Source organism: Primulina tabacum, chromosome 7, assembly GCF_025594145.1.
Source record: "Primulina tabacum isolate GXHZ01 chromosome 7, ASM2559414v2, whole genome shotgun sequence".
NCBI classification, from domain to species: domain Eukaryota; kingdom Viridiplantae; phylum Streptophyta; class Magnoliopsida; order Lamiales; family Gesneriaceae; genus Primulina; species Primulina tabacum.
This window is the reverse complement of record NC_134556.1, coordinates 28,226,957-28,237,588: the sequence shown is the minus strand read 5'-3', so window position 1 is coordinate 28,237,588 and position 10,632 is coordinate 28,226,957.

Here is a 10,632-nt window from a genome sequence, read left to right as displayed (position 1 = left end):
ATTTAAGTTAATAAGGAGGTTTGAGGATTTAATTTAAGTTACTTGAGGTGATTAAGAAATAAGCTCATTTAAGTTACTTAATTTAGGGATTAATTCACTAAATTAATTAAAGGATTAGTGAGGCTTTTAAGGGTTATAAATTTACTAGCTAGAAAATATTTTCCTTCCATTTATTAGATGAATTTTCGGCCACCCTTAGTAGATTGAGCAAGGATATGCCAACTCACCTTTGACCCTTTCTTTGTATTTAATTAGTAGGATAATCTCTTCATTTTTTTTCTAGCACCATTTAATTAGTGATCAATCTTATCCTAGCCTTGTTGGACATGCAAAAATTGGCCACACTCCACACTTGTATCCCTCCAAAAATCATTTGATATCAAACTAGAATTGAAAATTCAAAAGGTGAAGACTTGGTCTTGAGTTATCCCCTATATCTTGCACCCACTTCCCTCACTCTCCTGACCATCATTCTCCCTCCCCCATGACCGAAATTCAGAGCTTATAGAGTAGAAAAATCGTGACCCTCACAGCCTAGAACAAGAGAGAAAAATCGAGAGCAAGGAAACAAGAGAAGCGCTCCACCTCCTCCGCGCCGAGTCGTCGTATTCTTTTCGTTTTTATTTCAAACGAAAACCAAGGCATGTCTAGATTCTTTCAAACCTCAATCAAGTCCTATTATCAATTATTTTTCAGTACATGATCATGTTTTGATAAGCAAAAAAAACCGAAATACATCAGAAATTTTCAGAAAACACACATGCAGATTTTGACTTTAATGATGCAGTTTCACGGTTTGCTTTGTTTTGTGGATTTCAGGTATTGGATCGATTCCAGGCTCCTAAGGCGACATCTAGACATGTAATAGGATGCATTAGGACCATGTTGGTCCATTCATTTAACCCCATGCACGCTGGAAAACACGAGAATGACAGCAACTCCACCTCTTGTCCAATTAAGCTTTTCGAAATTTTGTTTTGCTGTCATATAGGGAATGAATCTGATCATGGCTGCCACAAGGCCTATAGCTATGGTTAGATCACTTCCCTAGCATGTCTAAGACGTGACTAAGTCGCCCTTTTGGTGGCTCGGTCCATGGTTCATCGGTTTTTAAATCAAAAGCAAGAACAGCCCCCTCCCCTCTCGGCCCCTTCGGTTTTGACAGCACATGTACTTCGAGTTGGTTGGTTTGGTGTGGATCTTGGTTGGCCTATGACCCTTAGCCACGGTTCATACCATGCCCCTAGATGTCTATATCGTGCCATGGCCAATCAAATGGCCACTGGAACGACACGAGACAGCAATCAAAACAAAACACTACACACGCACGCATGAGGGCCCTCGGTAAGAACTTTCGGGTGGTTGCTGGAATGAGGCGAATTGTGGCTGGCCTAGGGCCTTTAGCCATGGTTCAAATCATTCCTTGGGACGTTGTGGAGAGGCTTTGGTCGGTGGTTCAAGCCCCAATGGCCAAAAGTCTCGCAAACGACGCGATGCAAGCAAGGTTGCAGCTGCTGGAAATTTACAGCAAGTTGCTGTGTCGGTTCGGAGGCTCGTTTGAGTTCTTGGTTGGCTTTTAGCCTGTGGCCTTGTACTGGACAGTGCCTCATCAAGTTAGGAAGGTCGTGTTTTTGACCGTTAGTGATTCGGATCATTTTTGAGGTCGTACGAGAATTTACGGTGCGATGTGCCAAATTGACTCTCGAAAGAGCGTTTCTTGTTTTGGCCTCCATTTCACCTAGATTTTGACCCTCATCATTTTAGGAGCATTAGTTCATAATTTTAAGTGTATTTTAATCATGACTATACGTCGGTTCAGTGTTGGTTCGGGTTGGTTCGGAGTCATGATTAAATACGAAGTCGGTAGACGTAATTGTCGCATTTTCAAACGTAAATTGCATGGTTGGTCAAGTTTAAGCTATTGCATATTTTTCATGACAGTTAGGTTGCAGTGAGCCTGGGGAAGATCCAATCCAATCCAGTTGGTAAAATTACAGGATTTTTCATTAAGCCAGTTAATTATATTACGTGCATGAAAAATAGAAAATACTTATTTTTGAGATTTATGCGATATGGCTTGTGGTCAATTCACTATTATGGGAGCATTATTTTATACGGTCGCCAGTGACCGATCAGTTCAGTTTGGTACCACCCCGATCGCCAGTGATCGGTCAGCTCAGTTCAGTTTGATACTCCCCGGTAGCCAGTTACCGATCAGTTCAGTTCAGTGCAGGGGCCACAGGCGTAGACCATAATCTCAACAGAAAATTTTTACCAGTTATTTCAGTACAGGGCTCCAAGGAGCAAACATTTTTACTATGATTTCAGTTCAATTATGCACGTATTATAATTGCTCAGTACAAGTTATTTTCAGTATGCCTCATGACATGATATTTTATCCCATGCACATTTTACTTCAGTATTTACTCGTTACCTACGATATTTGCATGCTGAGTCTTTAGGCTCACTAGACTTGATTGTTGTAGGTACTGATGAGGCCAGGGCCGAGGGCGGGGACCAGTGAGCCAGCTTGGGTCGGCAGTAGTGGCACCCGAGGACCTCAGTTTCAGCACTTGCCATTTTTTTATGCTCAGACATTTTATCAGCTGTTGAATATTTTTAAATTGTTATTTTCGGCAAACTTTATTTTCTTCCGCTGCTATATTTTTTTTAAAACATTGAACTTGATTCATCAGTTGATTTTATGGTTGAGGCACTACATTTATTATAAAAGAAAAATTTTAATTTTTCGCAAATTTTCAAGCAAGGATTTTCGGGCCTCGACAACATATACACTGACCTGAGTCGCCCCCTGCTGAGGCTCCGACTAGCTGCACTCCTGAGGAATTGCAGACCTACAAGGATTGGTGTGACCATGATTTGAAGGCTAGGTGTTATACGCAGGCTTCTATGAACGATGAGCTGCAGAGGCGTTTTGAGGATGCAAAGAATGCTGCTGACATTCATTTGCACCTCAAGGAGCTCTTTGGTGAGCAGACTCGGCCTCTTAGGCATGCTACCTTCAAGGATCTGATCACTATGCGCATGCGAGATGGGGCCTCGGTCCATGAGCATGGCTAGAAGATGATTGGGCTCGTGGACAAGCTCGTTGGCATGGATCTGATCTTGCCTTCGGAGTTGACCACCGACGTGTTGCTCTTATCGCTGCCTAGCTCATTTGATCCTTTTGTGGTGAACTTCAATATGAACAAGATGGAGCCGACCCTTGAGGAGTTGGTGAACATGCTTGTGACCTTTGAGTCCACCATCAAGAAAGAGAAGCCGGTTCTTTTTGTGGGCTCTTCATCTGGTACGAAGACCGGTCCACCTAGGAAGGGAAAGAAGCGTTCTTTCCAACGTCCCAAGAAGAGCGTGCCCTTGAAGAGGCAGACTCCGGGTCCCGTAGTGATAGCCACACCAGTGAAGGCTGACAAGACTGTTGACATCTGTCATCACTGCAAGAAGCCTAGACATTGGAGGCGTAACTGCAGGGAATATCTTGCCCAGAAGAGTTCTGGAAACGGTATGTTCTATATCAAAGAAAACATTTCAATTAACTCTACTTCTTTGGTATTGGATACCGGCTGTGGCTCACATCTCTGTAATGATTTGTAGGTGATGGGAAGAAGTAGGAGGCTCAGGGAAGGTGAGACCTTCTTGAGGATGGGCAATGGGGCAAGAGTTGCTGCCAAAGCTGTTGGAGATGTTTCTTTAATTTTGAACAATGATTTTAAGTTGTTGTTAAGAGACGTTTTGTTTGTACCTGAGTTGGTGAAAAACATTATTTCCATTTCTATGTTAGATAAAGATGGATTTTCTTGTTTATTTAGCAAAGATGTTTGGTACTGGAGAACTTGAAAACGATCTCTACACCTTAAAATTGAAAGATATTCCACTTAACAATGTTCAAGCTATAACAACAACAAACAAGCGCAAACAAGATACTCTAAATTCGGCACAATTATGGCATGCTCGATTAGGACATATTTCCCTAAGAAGGATGAACAAGTTAGTGGGAGTAGGCATGTTTGATATGTCTGATATTAATGCTCTCACGACTTGTGAATCCTGTCTAAAAGGAAAGATGACCAAGATTCTCTTTAAGGGCCATGTGGAGCGAGCCAAAGTGTATTGGATTTGATCCATACCGATGTGTGCGGTCCGCTTAGCATCACCACTAAGCATGGACATGCCTACTTCATCACCTTTACCGATGACTTTTCGAGGTATGGGTATGTGTATTTGATGAAATACAAGTCTGAAGCCTTTGAAAGGTTCAAAGAATTCAGAAGTGAAGTAGAGAAGCAATTGGGACGAAGCATCAAGACACTTCGATCAGATCGAGGTGGTGAGTACTTGAGTGCCGAGTTCCAAGAGTATCTAGGGAGAATGAGATTCTCTCGCAGTGGACTCCGCCCGCTACACCACAGTTGAATGGTGTTTCGGAGCGTCGTAACCGGACTTTGATGGACATGGTTCGGTCTATGATGGGGTTCACGGAGTTGCCGCCATCTTTTTGGGGATATGCGCTTGAGACAGCGGCAATGTTGTTGAAAAATGTCCATACAAAGGCAGTTGATAAGACACCATATGAGATATGGATGGGTAAGCCACCCAAATATTCTTATCTTAGAATATGGGGGTGCCCTGCTTATGTGAAGCAGGTAGTGGGAGATAAATTGGATAGTCGATCCATTTTATGTTACTTTGTGGGATATCCAAAGAATTCGGTTGGATACTACTTCTATCATCCCCAAGAAACAAAGGTGTTTGTTTCTAGGAATGCAACCTTTATGGAAAAGAAATTTATATTAGATAGAAAAGGCGAGATGATAGAACTCGAAGAGGTTCGAGAGACACCCACAATTGTAGAACCCACACCCGAAGAGCCAAGAGAGGAGATACAAGCTCCTAGAAGATCCGAGAGAGTCTCGAGACCATCTATGAGGTATCGTCTGCTTCTTGAAGAGGGCCATGATGAGCCTAACCATGGATGTGATCCAAGGACCTTCAAGGAGGCATTATCTGATGCCGATTCATCCAAGTGGCTTGAAGCGATGGAATCTGAAATGAATTCCATGCATTCGAACCAAGTGTGGAATCTCGTTGATCCACCTGAGGGAATTGTTCCCATAGGGTGTAAATGGATTTACAAGAGGAAACTTGGGGCAGATGGGAAGGTATTGACCTTCAAGGCAGCGATTGGTGGCAAAAGGATATACTCAAAGACAAGGAGTTGACTTTGAGGAAACCTTTTCTCCAGTTGCAATGTTCAAGTCCATAAGGATTTTGCTAGCCATAGCTGCATGGTATGACTATGAGATATGGCAGATGGATGTTAAGACAGCCTTTCTTAATGGGGATATTAAGGAACAGATTTACATGTCTCAACCCGAAGGGTTTATATTTATCAGAAGTGAGCATATGGTATGCGAACTTCAAATATCTATTTATGGTCTAAAGCAGGCATCTAGGAGTTGGAACCTCAGATTCGATAGTACAATCAAAGAGTTTGGTTTTGCTAAGAATCCTGAGGAACCCTGTGTTTATAAGAAGGTCAGTGGGAGTGCTGTGACATTCCTGGTGTTGTATGTTGATGACATTCTACTCATTGGGAATGATGTAGGAATGTTGCAATCAACGAAGATATGGTTAGCGAGTAAGTTCTCGATGCAGGACTTGAGTGAAGCATCTTTTGTATTGGGAATACAGATCTATAGAGATAGATCAAAAAGATTGCTTGGTCTCACCCAGTCCACATACATTGATACCAATGTGAAGCTGTTCTCGATGGATGAGTCCAAGAGAGGACATCTACCAATGTGTCATGGCCGTGTCCCTATCCAAGTCTATGTCTCCCAAGACTGATGCAGAGATAGCGGCGATGACCAGCATTCCTTATGCATCTGCGATTGGTAGCATCATGTATGGGATGATATCTACACGTCCTGACGTGGCTTTTGCACTAAGTGTAGTGAGTAGATATCAATCCAACCCTGGTCTTCCACACTGGAAAGCTGTGAAAGACATCCTCAAGTATTTGAGAAGGACCAATAAATTGTTCTTGGTCTATAGGGGTGGAGAACTGAAATTGGAAGGCTATACCGACTCTAGCTTCCAAAGCGATATCGATGACTCGAAGTCAACCTCTGGATTCATATTCATGCTCAATGGTGCTGCTGTCTCTTGGAAGAGTTTCAAGCAAGACAGTACAGCGGATTCCACCACTGAGGCAGAATATATTGCTGCATCAGCTGCAGCAAAGGAGGCTATTTGGATAAGGAATTTCGTCCAAGAGTTGGGCATTATTCCTAATGGAGTTGCTCATGTCCCGGTGTTTTGTGACAACATGGGAGCCATTGCTCAAGCAAAGGAGCCGAGGTCTCATCAGAAGTCCAAACACGTATTGAGAAAGTACCACATCCTCAGAGAGATCGTGGAGAGAGGAGATGTCACGATTGACAAAGTCGGCTCCGCAGATAATGTTGCTGATCCACTAACTAAGCCTTTACCTGGACCATTGTTCGAGAAGCATCGCGAATCGATGGGTTTGAAGCATATGGGTAGTTGGCTCTAGTGCAAGTGGGAGATTGTTAGAGTAGGTGCCGGTCGAGCCAAGTGTTGGCCGAGGGTTCATGATTAAACTCTATGTATGAACAGTCTTTATTTTAATAATATTTGATTTATCATTTTGGCACTTCTTTATCTGTATACCCATGCTAGTTGTATAGATAAAGTCCTTGAATATACAAATGGTAGAAAGAATATGAGATGCTCATATGATGAGTATCATGAAACTCATATTTGGAATACTGTATATTCTAAACAGTTCCTAGTCGATTCAGCCGCCACTAAGAAGGATATAGGCCGCTCGAGTTCGAGACTAGTATCTGCGATGTGAGTACCATGTTTCATTGGTAGGGGACATTGTGATGTCCGAGCATGCAGATAGGTGCTCCTTGTAGAGTGCACTGAACAACCCTCCATAAAAGGACTTTCCAAGTGGTTCTCACTTATCGAGTGGAAAAGTACTAGTTTATGGTTGTACACCATTAGTCCTTATGACCCGGGACAATATTGAGACTCTATGTGCTAGAATTACACTTTGACTTGTTTACCGACTCTCATGGGGTCATCAGGTGGCAAGGTTTGGTGTTCTGTCGAAACATATAGGAGTCGATGCATTGTAGTCGGGGATTCACCGCTTACCTTCGGGTATGGATATCCTATGTGTTATCATGTGTATGTAGGTTGAAATCTCTGATCAGAGTATGGTGGTAATTATGAAAGGGGTTTCATAGATTACACCATCGATGCAACTACGACATGACACATAGTATCGATTCATTGACAACTCTCGATATACCAATAGTTGTCGAATCGGTCGGGATATATGAGTTGAAGGGACCGTACTGTACGCTAACCATAATTGAATGGTTCTTGCAGGCACTATCATTTGATACCTAGGGAATCATATAAGCGATGCTGCTATGCGTTTAACATGATTGGTTGGGTACTATCAGACTTGAGTTCTGACGTTCTTGTTATCAAGGAGTTGATAAGTAAGAATGGAGCAATTGGGGTATGCTCATATTAGGACATGTTTAGTCCGAAATCACATGGAGATGTGAACCCACGGCTAGTTGTATCAATGAACCATTGAGGGCCACACAAGTGCTAGCTTTCTAGATCCCGTTGAGAAGTAAAATAGTTCAAAGTGTTGAACGGCTTATAAATGAGTTTATAAGCGTAAGGAAAAAATAGAAGTATGACTTCTATGAGAGAAATGTAACTTTTAATTTATGAATGTTAAAAGTAGGCCAAGTGAATAATGTATTTGAAAATTATGATTTTCATAAACATTATTATGGACTAAATTAAATTAATTCAAGTGTTGAATTAATTAAACACTAGTGGGCCTAGTAGAGTCCAAATAATTAAATTAATTCAAGTGTTGAATTAATTAAATAACATTGGGCCTTGTAGAGCCCAATTGGAAATAATTATTTAACTAGTGGGCATGAGTAAAATCAAGTAAAGTCTAATTGGGCTCAAATATGTTTGAGACAATTTAAATAGTCCATGGGCCTTGTAATTGTTACAAGCCCAAGTAGAATTGCATGCTTGGGAGGTGAAAGGTTGGGGAATACTTTTGATTAAAAAATTGGCATGGCATGCAACTTTTTGGATCAACTTTTCCCACAACCTAGACAACTCATCCTCCCTCATTCATGTCATGTGTTGGCCGAAAATTTGACGGGCAATTCTCTCAAATTTTCTCTCATTTTTGTGTTCTTCAATTGTTGGAGAAACAAGTCACTTCTCTTTGAAAAAGCCTTACATTTTCTAGTGCAAGTGTGAGGTGGATCTACAAAGTTGGTGGTGGGCCTAATTCTTGAAGGAAAGGAGGAGAGCTTGTAGATTGCCATCCCATTCAAGAACTTTGTTGTTTGACAACAAAGTTGGAGCCATCATCAACCTCAAGAGGTTGATAGGTAACGATTTTCTCAACACCCTATGTATGATATTTGGTGTTTTATTGTATTTGCTACACAAAATAAGAGGTGGCCGAAATTTCTTGATGAAAAATCAAAATTTTTAACTTCCATTGCGCTTCCGGTCACCGTAACCGATCCCCTTTCACTTAGGACCCTAATGACTCGTCCTAGCCCAGCCCAAAGCCCCCAGGTCGAGCCATCTCTTCCTGCCCAGTTGCTGAAACCTGCGCAACATCCTTGCAGCTCACGGGTTGGAGTCCTAGCAAGCTAGGACTCCTTCCCAGCCTCTTGTCTCGAGTCCTAGCGTGGCTAGGACTCTTCCCTTGGCCCCTCACGGACCCTAGCCAAGCCCTGGTCCCAACCAACCCATGCCCAGCCACCAAACCCTTGAAACCGAACCACATGATCATTAAGACAGCAACTTATTCCAGCTTGTTTTCTTTTTGTTCCACCAGCGTGTGTGGTGTGTTCTAGGCCTCTAAATTCATGTAAAACAATGTCTAAACATGTCCTAATCATGGCAGCCCCTTTAACACATATAAAACATGATTTTGGAATTCAAAAACACAAATTTAGAACTCATAGGCATGTAGTTACGAAAATTCAACTTGTGTGCTATGTTTTTCCTTAAAAATCATGCATAAACAATTACTATGGGGTGATGATGAGTAAAAGGAGAATATGGCGTGCCTTTGCGTATTTTACGCAGGATAAAACGTTGACGAATCGAAGAACGACGGCGAGGAGACAACGGCTAGAAAACCTTAGCAAAACTTGAAGCTTTTCCCCCTTGGATATTTGGTGTGTGCCGTGTATTTTTTTGCAAGGGGAGAGTTTGATTTGTTTGTGGGTGTGTGGCCGTGACAACGAAGGGGTTGGGGTAGGTTTTAGCGTTTAAATAATGCTTAGAATCATAATTAAATTTTAATTGCTAGTTTAGGCCCATTAACAACTTAATTAAGCCTACTTAGCCCATTATTAATTAATTAAAATGTTTAAAATAATTTTGCTTAAATAAGTTTGTGAATTTATTAGCCGGGTTGCCAAAACATTTGCATTTTTGTTGAAAAACCAACACCGATAAAAATTACAGTCCCGGCGTATAAAATCACTGCAAAAACCCCATATTTTCAAAAATAAGAAAAAACATCACCCATATTTTAAATAATTAAAAACAAATAACCAATAAAAACATTTTCTATTTTTCAGCCATCGGTCTCCGTTCCTCGATCGCAACTCGAATATCCTTTAAAAATACTTTTAATGCAACCATGAAGAAAAATATATTTTAAACATGCAAATATGCACACCATAATTAATTCATGCAATTAAAAAATTTAATTGAATTACACAAGGAATTTAATAACTGTATGCATGTGGTTCGCGTGGAGTTTTAAATTTTCGGGGCATTACACAGAGACTTCACCAGTTTACAAACCTTGTTTTCTTGCTCAGTCGTAGAAAATCCTTCGGGTTGTTCCATGTAAATTTTCTCTTCTAAATCTCCATTTAAAAAAGCTGTCTTTACATCCTACTTCAAGATTTCGCAAGGCGGCAATCGCAAGTATCACACGAATAGAGGTTATTCTCGATACAAGAGAATATGTGTCAAAGTAATCAAGCCCTTCACGTTGATGGTAACCTTTAATTACCAATTTGGATTTATACTTATCTATAGTTCCATCTGATTTCATTTTCTTTTTGAAAACCCATTTACAGCCTAGTGGTTTGCTTCCCGGAGGAAGATTTACTAATTCCCACGTATGATTTTGTAAAATAGATTCCATTTCGGAATTGATAGCCTCTTTCCATAGAGGTCCCTCAGATGAACTCATTGCTTCCTTGAAGCTTTGAGGTTCACTTTCGATCGTGAAAGTGATGAAATCCGGACCAAAAGATTTCTCAGTCCTAGCCCTCTTGCTACGTCTAGGTTCAATATCTTGATCAAGCTCTTGTTCTTTATCAATTGTCTCATATAATCTTTTGGATGAACTTGATTCTTCCTTATATTTGTATGGAAACATATGTTCAAAGAACGAAGCATTTCTTGATTCCATTATCGTATTCTTGTGAATATCAGGTATTTGAGTTTCATGTACAAGAAAACGATATGCACTACTATTTTGAGCATATC